Below are 15,074 nucleotides of genomic sequence, written 5' to 3' on the forward strand. Positions count from 1 at the left end.
TATACGAACTGATAGAAGAGGTAAAAAAATATATAATGGCAGGCACTGACAAATGCCCATGAAATTACGAATTTTTTATTTTTGTTCGTACTCCATTGCTAAAAAAAATAGGTTAGCAGAGGATGGTTTCGATCCATCGACCTCTGGGTTATGGGCCCTGCACGCTTCCACTGCGCCACTCTGCTTCCAACCACACAAAATTGGACCCACGATCCCTGACTTAGGAGTACAGTATCTTATCCATTAGGCCACTGGGGCACTGTGTTCTCAGTATGACCTATACGAACTGATAGAAGAGGTAAAAAAATATATAATGGCAGGCACTGACAAATGCCCATGAAAATGCGAATTTTTTATTTTTGTTCGTACTCCATTGCTAAAAAAAACAGTTTAGCAGAGGATGGTTTCGATCCATCGACCTCTGGGTTATGGGCCCAGCACGCTTCCGCTGCGCCACTCTGCTTCCAACAACCCACGATTGGACCCACAATCCCTGCCTTAGGAGTACAGTATCTTATCAATTAGGCCACTGGGGCACTGTGTTCTCAGTATGACCTATACGAACTGATAGAAGAGGTAAAAAAATATATAATGGCAGGCACTGACAAATGCCCATGAAATTACAATTTTTTTATTTTTGTTCGTACTCCATTGCTAAAAAAACAGGTTAGCAGAGAATGGTTTTGATCCATCGACCTCTGGGTTATGGGCCCTGCACGCTTCCACTGCGCCACTCTGCTTCCAACCACAAAAAATTGGACCCACGATCCCTGACTTAGGAGTACAGTATCTTATCCATTAGGCCACTGGGGCACTGTGTTCTCATTATGACCTATACGAACTGATAGAAGAGGTAAAAAAATATATAATGGCAGGCACTGACAAATGCCCATGAAATTAGATTTTTTTTATTTTTGTTCGTACTCCATTGCTAAAAAAAACAGGTTAGCAGAGGATGGTTTCGATCCATCGACCTCTGGGTTATGGGCCCAGCACGCTTCCGCTGCGCCACTCTGCTTCCAACCACACAAAATTGGACCCACGATCCCTGACTTAGGAGTACAGTATCTTATCCATTAGGCCACTGGGTCACTGTGTTCTCAGTATGACCTATACGAACTGATAGAAGAGGTAAAAAAATATATAATGGCAGGCACTGACAAATGCCCATGAAATTACGAATTTTTTATTTTTGTTCGTACTCCATTGCTAAAAAAACAGGTTAGCAGAGGATGGTTTCGATCCATCGACCTCTGGGTTATGGGCCCAGCACGCTTCCGCTGCCCCGCTCTAGTTCCAACCACACAAAATTGGAACCACGATCCCTGACTTAGGAGTACAGTATCTTATCCATTAGGCCACTGGGGCACTGTGTTCTCAGTATGACCTATACGAACTGATAGAAGAGATAAAAAAATATATAATGGCAGGCACTGACAAATGCCCATGAAATTACGATTTTTTTATTTTTGTTCGTACTCCATTGCAAAAAAAAACAGTAGAGCAGAGGATGGTTTCGATCCATCGACCTCTGTGTTATGGGCCCAGCACACTTCCGCTGCGCCACTCTGCTTACAACCACCCAAGATTGGACCCACAATCCCTGACTTAGGAGTACAGTATCTTATTCATTAGGCCACTGGGGCACTGTGTTCTCAGTATGACCTATACGAACTGATAGAAGAGGTAAAAAAATATATATTGGAAGGCACTGACAAATGCCCATGAAATTACGAATTTTTTATTTTTGTTCGTACTCCATTGCTAAAAAAACAGGTTAGCAGAGAATGGTTTTGATCCATCGACCTCTGGGTTATGGGCCCTGCACGCTTCCACTGCGCCACTCTGCTTCCAACCACACAAAATTGGACCCACGATCCCTGACTTAGGAGTACAGTATCTTATCCATTAGGCCACTGGGGCACTGTGTTCTCAGTATGACCTATACGAACTGATAGAAGAGGTAAAAAAAATATATAATGGCAGGCACTGACAAATGCCCATGAAATTACGAATTTTTTATTTTTGTTCGTACTCCATTGCTAAAAAAAACAGGTTAGCAGAGGATGGTTTCGATCCATCGACCTCTGGGTTATGGGCCCAGCACGCTTCCGCTGCGCAACTCTGCTTCCAACAACCCACGATTGGATCCACAATCCCTGCCTTAGGAGTACAGTATCTTATCCATTAGGCCACTGGGTCACTGTGTTCTCAGTATGACCTATACGAACTGATAGAAGAGGTAAAAAAATATATAATGGCAGGCACTGACAAATGCCCATGAAATTACGAATTTTTTATTTTTGTTCGTACTCCATTGCTAAAAAAAACAGGTTAGCAGAGGATAGTTTCGATCCATCGACCTCTGGGTCCATGTTTTACAGTAGCCTTACGGCAGGAGGGATATGCCATGTGAACTACTTATTGCCAGCAAACTTCTGAGTAAAGTTCAACTAAACTATACGAATGCCCCGACCTCAGTTCATACAAACATAAGCCATCTAAATCACTGGATGTTACACCAGTGACATCAGTAAGGGATCACAGCTTTCACCTGGATTCACCTGGTATGTCTGTGTCATGGAAAGAACCGGTGTCCTTAAAGTTTTGTATACTCAGTGTACAGTATATGTTTTATGGCTCTGGTATGGTATATTTGAGCTATCACCTGTATTAATTTCAGTAACTCAATGCCAGTGAAAGGTTCAAGGCATAGTCCATTCTCAAATCAAATTCATTTGGCTTCAAAATTGCTTGATTTAAAGGCATAGTATGTGATTTGTTAATCTGACGGTTAGTATTGGGGAAATATTATGTCACCCGTAGGTATAGAATAATAATTTGTGTATGTGTTTGTACGTTCGAGTTTATGGCTTCTTCTTTGCATCTTCACATTTGAATTATAGAGTAGGCATTAATGCAGATATCATGAACTGTAGCATATGTTATGTTACACTACAACCCCCCCCCCCCCCTCCAGCACACACACACACACACACACACACACACACACAGACACAGGATATGTAGCCAGGAATCACTGATGAAATATTTAAACCGGGGTAATCATTTGTTCTCTCCCTCTATCCTCCCCCTTTCTCTCCCAGTTCTCTGTCTCATTCTCTTTCTGTCTTTCTCTTTCTAAGTGAAGGTATGTTGTCGTGGCACTCTAGGGGAAACAGGGCGTGACATGCTGAGGTGATTCCACGGAAGACACTGGATGAAGAAAACAACAATTATATCACAGGAAAACACACATGCACACACTTCTGCTGACACACCGCAACACCACATCCACACACAGACACAAACAAACACACACACACACACACACACACACACACAAAAAACACACACACACACACACTTGATTCTCATGAATAACCATTAATCAATTTGCTAAGATTTCCCCCATTTTGCCATGTGGACCTGTTGTCACTCTTACCCTGACGGATAGCTCCAGACACTTTCTTGGTCTTATCTGAGGTATTTTATAATGAATGTCAGAATGGCCATATTCTGAATACACTCTAGCAATAAATCAATGACGATTTTCTACGCTTTTCCATTGAAGGCCATATTAAGGTTAAATTAATGACTGGAGCTTTTAATTGATAAAAACAAATGACTATTGAAAGTGCAATTCAGTATCGTGCTTTTACTGGTCAATTTATTCCCTATACTGTACTTTGACTTGTCTAGTCATTCCTTGTATTCATATATTTTTTGTGTATTGTACCTTCTTGACTAATCAATCACATCATTCCATGCATTAGAAAAAGTTGTGTGTTTGGTTAATTGATCAATCAAGTTATTCTGTATGTTTGTCTCTTTTTTAATATAGAATATTACATCAAATCAAAACAAATCAAAACAAATCAAACAAAAAACTATCTCTGTCAGATCCATTAGCCTTTATCTCTGTGGCCAGATGACGTGGCGAGGTCCACATCCTGCTGAACATCCAATCACATCTTATCGGTCCCTGCGGACTGGTGTGCTGAGAGTCATCCTTGTGGTGGTCTCGGGAGGACATTACTGTGAGTAAAAGATGTCAAAAATACATATTCTTGTTTGAAACCGTTTAAAATCGCTTAAGGAACCGCCCCTTTTTTTCAATTTTCACCTAAAATGACATACCCTAATTAAACTGCATATTCTTGATGCCATTTGAAAGGAAACACTTTGAATTTTGTGGAAATGTGAAATTAATGTAGGAGAATATAACACATTAGATCTGGTAAAAGATAATACAAAGAAAAATAAAACGTTTTCAGAATTTTTTTGTACCATCATCTTTGAAATGCAAGAGAAAGGCCATAATCTATTATTCCAGCCCAAGCTCAATTTAGATTGGTCACTAGATGGCAGCAGTGCATGTGCAACGTTTTAGACTGATCCAATGAACCATTGCATTTCCGATAAAACATTTTTATCAAGACTGCCCAAATGTGACGAATTGGATTATTAATTACTTTTCAAGTTCATAACTGTGCACTCTCCTCAAACAATAGCATGGTATGCTTTCACTGTAATAGCTACTGTAAATTGGACAGTGCAGTTAGAGTAACAAGAATTTAAGCTTTCTGCCAATATCAGATATGTCTATGTCCTGGGAAATGTTCTTGTTACTTATAACCTCATGCTAATCGCATTAGCACACATTAGCTCAACCGTCCCGTGGGTGGGACACCGATCTGTAGAGATCCTTCAGAGGATTTATAAAAAAACAAGTACATTTTGCTCACTGGGATTCTTCTAAATCTCGTGTCCTTGAACGTGTGCAAAGCCTGGGCGTCCAAGGCTACCTCTGTAGAGCCCGAGTCGGTGGTGATCACGGGTCAGTGCGGATTCACGGGTCAGAGCGGATGTATATTTTAGTTTATTTGATTTGCTTCACATTGAGGTTGCCACAGGATGCTGGGTGGTACTTCCTGAATGAGAAGATTCAGAGGGGGTTGGTTAGGTTAGCAATGCAGCTGAACACATTGTCTAAATGGTGATGTACTGTATACCAAGTGCTGTACAGGACTTACAACACATTCAGATAGTACTGAAGCTTTGTGACGTGAAGATATGGCTGTTACTGCAATGGTGTGGAGGCTGGATTGTGGGGTCTGGTGGACTGACAGAGTTGGCAGGAGTAGATGGAGGAGCCTGGAGGTCAAAACATGATGAATACAAAATCTAAATAATAAAATACCAAATGTTAAAGTCTAAGATATACGTCAGGAACCTTTTGACAGCTTGTTATGATATAAAAAGATTTACAACAGGTAAAACTGGACAGCTGAATCAGACTGAAGATAAGTGTGGTTCACATCAATACAATGTGTAAAGCACTTGTGTTCCTTGTTGGCAGTGGAAGCTGTCGCACAGATCACCCTAATCATAACACCCACAGAAAATTCTGCTCTCTATAACAAGTTCCTCTAGATTTGCATTAAGTGTAACTGAGGTACAGTATCAGATTGAAGCATTGACGTCAGTGGAGAAGAATCTGCACCTACCTGCTCTGTGGCCCCACCTGGCTCCTCCAGGAAGTGGAGGTGGAGCAACATGGAGAATAATGAAGATGAATTTTTGCCACCCAGGGAGCAGTTGTTGCGGGTTAACTGCCTTGCTCTGTAAATTTCTTAGGTTTAGATTTATTTTAAATTGCTTGATTTTACCTAGACCATTCAGTAAAGAACAAATTCTTATTTACAATGACAGCCTACACCAGACAAACCAGGACAGCGCTGGGCCTATTGTACAAAGAAAAAAACAACCGTTCTTTTGTATTATTTTTGTACATTCATCTTTGAAAATGCAAGAGAAATGGCATAATGTATTATTTCAGCTCAGGTGCAACAGTGTATGTGCAAAGTTTTAGACTGATACAATGAACCATTGGATTTCTGTTAAAAATGTTGTATCAAGACTGCCCAAATGTGCCTAGTTTGTTTATTAATAACTTTTCATGTTGAAAATTGTGCGCTCAAACAATAGCATGGTATTCTTTCGTTGTAATAGCTACTGTAAATTGGATAGTGCAGTTAGATTAACAAGAATTTAAGCTTTCTGCCAATATCTGACATGTCTATGTCCTGGGAAATGTTCTTGTTACTTACAACCTCATGCTAATCGCATTAGCCTACGTTAGCGCAACCGTCCAGAATCGACCTATTAAGAATCGATAAAAATGTTGAATTAAAAATAAAATCTATTATGAAACAAAAAAATTATAAAAAATGGTTCTGCTCCCATTTCCATCTCAACCACTTTGAGTCAGTGTGTGTGATCTCCGACAGCAGAAGGAATGAACGATAAATCACTGAACGATACATCACTGAGAAATGTATCTAATTTCAGTAAAAATTTAGCACCATAGGGTCTGTGACCTTTCCAGGTTCCCCCAGCTAGAGATGGCAGGATTCGGTGGTACTCATCAAATGTATGTAAGAAATTACTTTTAATTGCAATTATGTTAATAAACATCATAATTGGATTTCTGATTACCTCTGATATTAACATCGCCACTAAAGCAGTTGCATGAAATTGGTTATGGGTATAATTAAAAAGGTTTGCTTGATCTCCATTGATGAAGTAAATGAGAGACTGTTGGAATTTTAGAGACTTTGGAATCCTTTCAGAAAATGTACTATATGACATTTTTTCTTCAGGAATTTTAATGTCAGTCACTTTAATAACGTTGCCGTCCTCAATAAAGTGATTCATTCTGAACACAGGTTTACAATAGTTGTCATTCCTGTCAATTAAACAAATAATCTGTCCTGCTATAATGTATGTAGGATTTGGTTCATTTCCGTGAATTGTTCCATTTTTCATAACTTTCATAATTAACGCTTCATAAAGATTTTTCCTATCGAGGTAAATTACATTATTACAAATTTCTTCAAGAATGAATGTATCAACGCTCGACAGTTTCGTCCGCTTATGTTTTGGGTCCCTGAGATACTTGGAATTAAGATATTTGGTCAGGTCTTCAGATGACATCAAAACGTGTTCAATGAGTTTTGCTTTTGCTATCCTGTTAGAAGTCTCATAAATCTTAAATATAGCCAAGCTGCACTTATTAACTTTTATAACAAAATTATGAAAATTAAAAACTTGAATGTTATTAGTAGTTTTTTTTTATATAACTCTCTACAATCTTGTACTTTGCTAGAATCAAACTCTTGAGAAAAAGTTAAAGTTTTAGTCTCACACACAACTGATGGTGGTATAAATATTTTGATTAACTTATAGCATTCATTTGTTGAGAAGTTTTTGGCAGTAGAATATTCATTCAAATTTGAAGATCTATCAGGATAATGTTTATTTATTTTACCTGTTAATTGGCATACTTCTATGCCAATTTTCTCTTTTCCATATCCATTATTCTGGGGGAATAAAGAACAGATTTAGATTAACCTTGTTTTCACATTAAACTAACATGAAGAGAAAGTCACATGTTTTTTTCATCTTCCCATACGGTCATATAATGAAAAACACAAGCAGTATCTTTAACACTATTTCTAATGGGCCAGACAACAGTAAAGGATGATCATAATATTTTGATTAACAGACTACTGTAATTAACATATACTGTACATGTAGGTTAACGTAATTTACTTTATCTGTTTAGAAAACATTAGTAAAAAATGCTAAAAGTACTAATCTTACCTCCATTTTACTCCACCTAGCTGAAAAGGACTGGTGTTGGGTATTTATTAGGTGATCAAACTGGGCGTGGCTGCATGGTGAGCTTTAGTTTTCTGGGACGTTCTATTTGTAGAGAGCACTTGCTGGAAGATCTGTATCCACTCACACACACATGAAGAAGTTTTACTCACACTAACAATATGGAGGACAATCAACATTGATATGAACATTGGATATTGATTTTAAAAGAGGAGAAAAATAACAAGAAATGAATTGGTACTGAAATTGATTAAATTAATAATGAAATGTTAGATGTGAATGTTAATATGTGACTGAAGTAATATAGTGAAATGGTTCAAGTTAGTCTGTTTTGAGGATAATTAGGACAATGTTTATTAGGTTTGAAAGACAAGGCCTTTGGGCCTTTAGGGGAAAATCAATAGCCTGCACCTGTTACTATTTGAACTAACTTGAGTGGGTTGGGGACCATTTCCATCTCTACTTTCTCAAGCCTGAGGTGAGAATGCATTTGTGGTTTAGAAAGCCTAGGGCGGGGATGGGCAACTTTTGTAGGCCCACGGACCAATTAAAAAAATATACATATTAGGAACTCAGTCGTGGTCTTAATGTTGAGAGTTAGAATAATATAATACAATTTCGAAAATTGGTTGTGCATCAGCAGTCACTCAATAAGCCCATGTCAGCAAAACATTTTTTAGATTGGTAAATTAATCTAGCGGCCAGTAATCTAAATTTGTAGTAAGCATGGTCAAATTACTGACTGGGGTGGGGCACATTGATTATCAGTTATCATATTAAAAAACTGCAAAACATTTGCTTGCCTCCAACCTATGACAAAATGTGTAGAATTACAGAAAATGATGTGTAAAACTGCTAATTTATTTCTCTGCCCCATGGTAAAATAAGTAGAATTGCATGAAATCAGTTATAAAATAGCAAAATTATCTCTCCGCTGCATGGCAAAATGTGTATAATAGCAAGAAATGAACATTCCAACTTTTGTTTTCTCTTTGCTGTCACGATGTGGGGGGGGGGTATCGGTTTGGGCATGCAGACACACAAGCCACTGCAACCCCTCATGATGAGTTCTGGGGAGCTAGACAAATGTATCATATCAATGATTTGTTTGCTTATCGTAATTGCTTTTGTGATTTTTGATTTATTACATTAATTGATTTAGCTGGTGATTTTTTTATGCTTGTTTCTGGAATTTTGAATGAACTCGCTATATTGTCATCAAAGAGTCATACAAGTGCATGTAGTTTTACTCTGGGAAATCAAATTGATTTGATTTATTGAGGATTTTTTGCCTCCCCTTCTCTCCAGCTGTCTCCCCCTTCTCTCCCCTCTCTCCTCCCACTCTCTCTCCCCCTTCTCTCCCCCTCTCTCCTCCCCCTTCTCTCCCCCTCTCTCCTCCCCCTTCTCTCCCACTCTCTCCCCTTCTCAACGTCTTGTCTTTGGCATTAGCTTAGCTGAGTTTGGCACTGGCTATGATGCCACTTTAATTCAACTGCATGAATGACTAATAGTTCCTAAGAAGTTTCTGGGAAAACAAGATAAACCTGATTGTAGATTTCTCACCTAGATGAGTGGAGGCTTGTCTGAATGAATAGAAGGTCAGCCAAGCTCTGGTATTTGTGCTATCTGTGTAATACTACAGAGTTTTTCTCTGTAACAGGCCTATAGTGAAAACAATAATGATGGAGGTGGTGGGGGGGTAGCGGGGGTCGATAGCATCTGCAGAGGGCATTGATCATCCCTGGAGCTGAATAAACAAAACACCATTATCAGCAGTATTCAAACTTGCACTGGTTGATCTCTAAGGAGTTCTAGCCCGTCTCCTTAACCACTCAGCCACAACAACTGCTGTCTGAGATATGGGGGGTTGTTCTCCTTGAGGTGACAGACACAGTATCCCCTTGTCACTGGCAAGGAGTTAAAGGCCTGCCAGCCATAATGCAGAAGGTATTTCAATGTAATACATTCATTTATAGTTTTATTAAATGATTAATTTTGTACAACTCCAATTAACCCCCTGGAGTCGATTGACGCACTGGTGCGATGGTGTTTCCTCTACAACCCTTACAAGTGTCACGGGACTCGTCTGAAGCTGGTCATGCTGATGTGCCAACTTCTGTCTGTAGCATCCAAACCTTTCAAGCTGCAAACTAATATGAAAAGGGGAGACTATCACGAACACGATAAGTGTCTGAATATAACCCATACAAACTTAGTAACTTTTTGAGGCAACAAAAAAAGGGTTTAAATATGTGTAAAATATATATAGGTGCTTCTACACCTGCATTGCTTGCTGTTTGTAGTTTTAGGCTGGGTTTATGTACAGCACTTTGAGATATCAGCTGATGTAAGAAGGGCTATATAAATACATTTGATTTGAAATTTGATATATATATATATATATATACACACTACCGGTCAAAAGATTTAGAACACCTACTCATTCAAAGGTTTTTCTTCATTTTTACTATTTTCTACACTCTAGAATAATAGTGAAGACATCAACACTATGAAATAACACATGGAATTATGTACAAACCACAAAAGTGTTAAACAAATCAAAATATATATTATATTTGAGATTCTTCAAATAGCCACCCTTTGCCCTTTGCCTGGAATGCTTTTCCAACAGTCTTGAAGGAGTTCCCACATATGCAGAGCACTTGTTGGCTGCTTTTCCTTCACTCTACGGTACGACTCATCCCAAACCATCTCAATTTGGTTAAGGTCAGGGGATTGTGGATGCCGCGTCATCTGATGCAGCACTCCATCACTCTCCTTCTTGGTAAAATAGCTCTTACACAGCCTGGAGGTGTGTTGGGTTCTGTCCCTTTGAAAAACCAATGATAGTCCCACTAAGCCCAATCTAGATGGGATGGCGTATCGCTGCAGAATGCTGTGGTAGCCATGCTGGTTAAGTGTGCCTTGAATTCTAAATAAATCACAGACAGTTTCAACAGCAAGGCACCTCCATACCACCACACCTCCTCCTCCATGATTCAGGCTGGGAACTACATATGTGGAGATAATCCGTTCACCTACTCTGCGTCTCACAAAGACACGGCGGTTGGAACCAGAAATCTCCTATTTGGACTCATCATACCAAAGGACAGATTTTCACCAGTCTAATGTTTCTTGGCCCAAGCAAGTCTCTTCTACTATTTGGTGTCCTTTAGTAGTAGTTTCTTTGCAGCAATTCGACCATGAAGGCCTGATTCACACAGTCTACTCTGAACAGTTGATGTTGAGATGTGTCTGTTACTTGAACTATGTGAAGCATTTACAGTCAGGCCCATAAATATCAAATAATGAATAGAAATAATAAATATGAGTTGAAAGTGCATACTTTCAGCTTTATTTTGAGGGTATTTACATTCAAATTGCAGGGAACGGTGTAGTAATTACAACACTTTTTATATGTGGTACCCCCTTTTTAAGGGTTCAGTTGCTCAGCTGTTCCATGGCCAGGTGTGTGTTATCCCCTCATTAGTTAATTTACAAGTAAGCAGACAAAAGGTCTACAATTGATTTCAAGTGTGGCATTTGCATTTGCTGTTAACCCTCAATATGAAGTCCAAAGAGCCGTTACTGCCAGTGAAGCAAGCCATCATTAGGCTGAGAAATCAAAACAAACCCATCGGAGAGATAGCAAATACATTAGGTGTGACCAAATCAACTATTTCATATATTCTTAAAACACACACTGGTAAGCTCAGGAACACCAAAAGGCCCGGAAGACCAAGGAAAACAACTGTGGTGGATGACAGAATGATTTTTTCCCTGGTGAAGAAAAACACCTTCACAACAGTTGGCCAGATCAAGAACACCCTAGATGTATCTGTGTCAAAGTCAACATTCAAGAGAAGACTTCACCAGAGTGTTTACCACAAGATGTAAACCATTGGTAAGCCTCAAAAACAGGAAGACCAGATTAAATCTAAAAAAGCCTGTATAGTTCTGGAACAACATCTTATGGACAGATGAGACAAAGATCAACTTGTACCAGAATGATGCGAAGAGAAGAGTATGGAGAAGGGAAGGAACTGCTCATAATCCGAAGCATACCACCTCATCTGTGAAGCATGTTGGAGGTAGAGTTATTGCGTGGGCTTGTATGGCTACCATTGGAACTGATTCCCTTGTATTTATTGATGATGTGACTGCTGAGAAAAGCAGCAGGATGAATTCTGAAGGGTTTAGGGCTAGATTATCTGCTCAGATTCAGCCAAATGCTTCAAAACTCATTGGACGGTGCTTCACAGTGCAGATGGACAACGACCCGAAGCATATTGCGAAAGCAACCCAATACTTTCTTAAGACAAAGAATAGGAATGTTCTGCAATGGCCAAGGCAATCACCTGACCTGAATCCAATTGAGCAAGCATTTTACTTGCTGAAGGCAAAACTGAAAACAAAACGCCCTAAGAATAAGCAGGAACTGAAGACAGCTGCAATAAAGGCCTGACAGAGCATCACCAGGGAAGAAACCCAGCATCTGGTGATGTCTATGGGTTCCAGACTTCAGGCAGTCATTGACTGCAAAGGATTTGCAGCCAAGTATTAAAACTGAAATGGATTCCAGGTGATTACCTCATGAAGCTGGTTGAGAGACTGCCAAGAGTGTGCAAAGCTGTCATCAAGGCAAACGGTGGCTAATTTGAACAATCTCAAATATTAAATATATTTTTATTTGTTTAACTTCTAGTTGGTCCCAATCCCGGATCCGGGAGCACCCTCATCAGTAAAAAAACTGACTAGCATAGCCTAGCAAAGTGCCACAAGTAAATACTTGCATCTAAATATCATGAAATCACAAGTCCAAGACACCAGATGTAAGATACACATCTTGTGAATCCAGCCATCATTTCCGATTTTTAATATGTTTTACAGCGAAAACACAATATGTATTTCTATTAGCTAACCACGATAGCAAAAGACCCAACTTTTTTTTTCACAATTTTTTTACTGCATAGGTAGCTATCACAAATTCGACCAAATATAGATATAAATAGTCACTAACCAAGAAACAACTTCATCAGATGACAGTCTTATAACAGATTTATTGTATAGCATATGTTTTGTTCGAAAAATGTGCATATTTCAGGTATAAAATCATAGTTTTACATTGCAGCCACCATCACAAGTCTCACCAAAGCAGCTAGAAGAACTACAGAAACCAATGTGAAATACCTAAATACTCATCATAAAACATTTATGAAAAATACACGGTGTACAGCAAATGAAAGACAAACATCTTGTGAATCCAGCCAATATTTCAGTTTTTTTACGTGTTTTACAGCGAAAACACAATATAGCATTATATTAGCTTACTACAATAGCCAACCACACAACAGCATTGATTCAAGGCACGTTAGCGATAGCGAATAAACCAGCAAAAGATATACATTTTTTCACTAACCTTCTCAAACTCCATCAGATGACAGTCCTATAACATCATCTTACACGATACATATATGGTTTGTTCGAAAATGTGCATATTTAGCGGTACAATTCGTTGTTGAACAATGTGAATACTAGCCAAACTGCACAAAAAATATCCGGATATATTTCTGACACTCACATAATCTGACCGAATAACTAATCATAAACTTGACTAAAAAATACAGGTTGGACAGCAAATGAAAGATACACTAGTACTTAACTTCTACTGCCTCAGAAACCCGGATCCGGGAGCACCCCCCACCCCCCACACACTGTTTAGCATAGCTAGCATAGCTTCACAAGTAGATAGTAGCATCTAAATATCATTAAATCACAAGTCCAAGACACCAGATGAAAGATACAGATCTTGTGAATAAAGCCACCATTTCCGATTTTTAAAATGTTTTACAGGGAAGACACAATATGTAAAGATGTACATCTATTACCTAAAAACACATTAGCATAATCCACCATCTTTTATTTGTCCACCAACACCAGTAGCCATCACCAATTCGGCTAAACTAAGATATTTATAGCCCCTAACCAACAAAAAAACTCATTAGATGACAGTCTGATAACATATTTATGGTATGGGATAGGTTTTGTTAGAAAAATGTGCATATTTCAGGTAGCTGCCATAGGTTACAATTGCACCCACCGTCACAAATGGACTAGAATAATTACAATGAGCAACGTGTTTACCTAACTACTAATCATCAAACATTTCGTAAAAATACACAGCATACACTAATCGAAAGACACAGATCCTGTGAATACAGACAATATTTCAGATTTTCTAAGTGTCTTACAGCGAAAACACAATAAATCGTTATATTAGCATAGCACATAGCACATAGCAGCCCAGCATTGATTCTAGCCAAAGTGAGCGATAAAAGTCAACATCGCCAAAAGATATTAATTTTTTCACTAACCTTCTCAGAATTCTTCCGATGACACTCCTGTAACATCATTTTACAATATACATATACAGTTTGTTCGAAAAGGTGCATATTTAGCCATACAAAACCGTGGTTACACAATGAAAATAGTAGCAAAACAAGCCTGAAAATGTCGGTCGCCATCTTTCAGAGTGATCTAGTTTAATTAATAGCTAATCATATACTTGACTAAAAAATACAGGGTTTACAGGAATCGAAAGACAAATTAGTTCTTAATGCAACCGCTGATTTACATTTTTAAAATTATCCTTACTTTTCAATACAGGGTTCGCCAAGTGAAGCTATACCAAACAAAATGGCGAAATATGCGTTTAAAATATTTCGACAGAAACACGATTTATCATATTAAATATTGCTTACTTTGAGGTGTTCTTCCATCAGATTCTTGGGCAATGTATCCTTTCTATGTTATAAACGTCTTTTGGTCGATAGATGTCCTCTGTCCTTCGAAATGTCCACCACCAACGACCGACACCCCAAAACGTGTCCAAAGTTTCAGAGTGCACAACAAATAAATTCCTCTAAAATCGCACTAAACGGATATAAATTGCTATAAAACTGTTCAAATTAACTACATTATGATGTTTTTAACACCTAAAACGAGTAAAAACATGACCGGAGAAATATTGCTGGTTAGAAAACGATTTGGAACGAGGCAGGTCCGATGCCCTTCACGCTTCAGGCGCACGACGAGAAAGGGCGGTCTCTATACATTTTGGTCTTTTATACTGGCTGTGAATATCCCATCGATTCCATTGAAAGCGTGATGACGTACAGACACCCAGAGGAAGACGTAGGCAGTGTCGGTTTCTTCATAGCATTCACTGTCGCCTTAAAAACAGACCCCAGATCAGAGGTAAAAAAAAATGAAATCTGAACCCTGTCATGAAAAGTGCTGTAGAAATTGTTCTGTACAACTCAGAGACAAAATTTCAACTTCTATAGAAACTAGAAGGTGTTTTCTATCCAATAATAACAATAATATGC

The 15,074-nt window shown here is 38.6% G+C and overlaps 1 long non-coding RNA gene across 3 annotated transcripts; it reads right to left on the bottom strand.

The window, feature by feature from the left end:
• Positions 1-3,811: 3,811 nt before the first annotated feature.
• On the bottom strand, positions 3,812-7,387 carry LOC129840685 (uncharacterized). 3 transcript variants are annotated; one of them, XR_008757242.1, is made up of 5 exons: positions 7,334-7,387; positions 5,511-5,625; positions 5,037-5,157; positions 4,738-4,934; positions 3,812-4,038 (listed from the first exon to the last, which is right to left on the bottom strand). It is a non-coding gene; the product is annotated as an uncharacterized LOC129840685 (long non-coding RNA). The 3 variants fall into 3 exon arrangements; XR_008757243.1 differs by having other exon boundaries at positions 4,749-4,934; positions 5,511-7,381; XR_008757241.1 differs by having other exon boundaries at positions 5,511-7,381.
• Between the last annotated feature and the right edge of the window lie 7,687 nt (positions 7,388-15,074).

The sequence above is a fragment of the Salvelinus fontinalis genome, chromosome 41, assembly GCF_029448725.1.
Source record: "Salvelinus fontinalis isolate EN_2023a chromosome 41, ASM2944872v1, whole genome shotgun sequence".
Classification (NCBI taxonomy): Eukaryota; Metazoa; Chordata; class Actinopteri; order Salmoniformes; family Salmonidae; genus Salvelinus; species Salvelinus fontinalis.